Here is a 2,476-nt window from a genome sequence, read left to right on the forward strand (position 1 = left end):
TTTGTGCCCCGGTGACCAGGGGGGAGAGGGGGTTTTTTTTTTTTTTTTTTTTTTTTTTTTTTTTTACTGGCATGAGAGTAATTCTCCTAACCTCCTTCCTCCCCATCTGAAAATAGAATCTTAGCATGTAGAATTTTTTAAGTTAGTTTGTTTGTTAATAAGAGAGGGAAATAAGGGAACCTAGGAGAAGAGAAATAGGAAGAAACAGAAAAAAAGAAATGAATCCCTAGTAGGGTCTTCACACCACAATCCAACCTCCAGTCTCAGCTAGCCAGGATGACAGGCACATCTGACATGCACAGGCCTCATGTCACAAAGTCAGGACCTTACCATGTGAATATGGCTGAATATCATGGACTCTGGGGTTACCACTGCACCATCAGCAAGTAGATTGTATAGAACTTTGAGTCTCAAAGAAAATCTCAGTCATTTAACTTATCCTGAGACCAAGACTTTAGATGTCTGCATCAATTAAAACACATTAAGACACTTGAAATATACGTGCCTCATTAATGCTCAGCTACACAAAATACAACTTCACGCAAACCATAAACCAGCTCCATCTTCCCATTAGCCTCTTGCTCACTACATGATGGCATGCAGCTCACCGTGCTTTAAAAGTGAAGTGTTAGTCAAAGGCAAAATGGACTACACCTCCCACATGACCAGCAAGTTGAACGTCTTGGGGAGATGAACATGACTGCTGAGAACGTCTCATGCTGATGTAATTTTATTCCCAACATTCCTACTCTGGAAGCTTCCTCAAAACACTGTCTGCTGACCTAGTTCCCAGAGACACAGAGTCTTCTTTCCTATGGAGCTCACAATGATACAGATGCTATGATCTGGCTGGATTTAATCCCTTATATTAGTCTAATGAACAGAGCAAGTGTTTGGGGCCAAGAGCAGAATGATGGTGCGAGAGGTTGCATGAAGCCTGGGCATCCAATAGATAGAGACTCAGTCCCTGACTCACCAGCCAACCTTGGGCAAGCCACTTAACAAATCCATTCCTCAGTTTCTCCAGCCATAAAATGGGGATAATCATAGTTCCCACCAGAGATACTCTTTGTCATGACCTTTGATGTCAGTTTCCACAGACAAAGTTTTGCTATAATTATTCTGAGTGCAGTAATGAGGAAGGCGCAAAGCCAGACTGATTTTTATAAGACTTCTCAGGGACAGTTTACGGCTGCTGCCCAGGAGACACGTCAGACCATGCGCTCCCCATATTCACAGAGCACAATGCACCCACACTGGCAGGGAGCAGAGTGCAGGCAGGGGATGTTTATTCAAACTTTGCAGGTTTGCAAGGTGCCATGGTTAAATAAAGGCAAACACGAACTTCGGAACCTGACAGGTGTGAATTCATATCACTTTCCTGTAGCCTGTTTTTTTCTATAACCTTGGAAGAGTTGCTTAAACTTTCTGAGCCTGCATTCTTTAATCTGCCGCTCAAGACTATTGAAAAGATTGATGAGATAGTTTATGCAAAGTGCCTACCACAATGGCAGGCACGTTGTAGGTGCAAAAACGTCAATTCCTTCTCCCTCTCTCTTTTTTTAAATAGACTATGTTCCTCAAAATATGGGTTTACAACTCTTTTCGTGGCGACTCAGAGGAAGTCAGCTGCTTCAAAATGAAGCTGAATATCTCCTTCCCTGACGCTGTCTGCCAGAAACTCATTGAAGTGGACAATGAATGCAAACTTCATAATTTTTACGAGAAGCATAGAAGTTGCTAAAGTTGCTGCTGATGCTTTGGATGAAGAATGGAAGAGTTATGTTGTCTGAATCAGTGGTGGAAATTACAAACAAGGTTTCTCCATGAAGCGAGGTTTCTTGACCCACGGCCGTGTCTGCCTGCTACTGAGTAAGGGACATTCCTGTTACAGACCAAGGAGAGCTGGAGAAAGAAAGCACACATCTGTTCAGAGCTGCATTGTGGATGCCAATCTGAGCATTCTCAATTTGGTTATTGTTAGAAAAAAGAGAGAGAAGGATATTCCACAAATTACTGATACCGCAATGCCTTATCGCCTGGGGCCTAAGAGAGCTAGCAGAATCCAAAAACTTTTCAGTCTCTCTAAAAACAATGTCCACCAATATGTTGTAAGAAAACCCTTAAATAAAGAAGGTAAGATACCTAGGACCAAAACCTAAGATTCAGTGTCCTGCAACACAAACAGTGGCTTATTACTCTCAAGAAACAATACACTGGGAACCAGCAGTTAGCATAATGGCTATGTCGCTGGACTCCCATGTAGTCGACCGCGGTTTGCGTCCCGGACCCGGTGGCTTAAAATTCATGCCGGGCACGTGTGTGTGCGTGCCCAAGATCCCGAGAGGAGAATGGAGGAGAAGGGACTGCAGCATGACTGTATCCCCTCTGGGAGGTGATTTCTCACTTTCTGTCTCTATATCTCTCTCTGTCTGGTGAGCACACATGCCCTATAGTGAAAACCTCTCAAAAAAAA

General features: G+C 43.3%; 1 pseudogene; it reads left to right on the top strand.

The window, feature by feature from the left end:
* Positions 1 to 1,639: 1,639 nt before the first annotated feature.
* LOC106735750 (40S ribosomal protein S6 pseudogene) overlaps positions 1,640 to 2,476 on the top strand; it is a 1,725-nt pseudogene continuing 888 nt past the window's right edge.

The sequence above is a fragment of the Tupaia chinensis genome, unplaced genomic scaffold, assembly GCF_000334495.1.
Source record: "Tupaia chinensis unplaced genomic scaffold, TupChi_1.0 Scaffold000513_1, whole genome shotgun sequence".
Taxonomy (NCBI): Eukaryota; Metazoa; Chordata; class Mammalia; order Scandentia; family Tupaiidae; genus Tupaia; species Tupaia belangeri.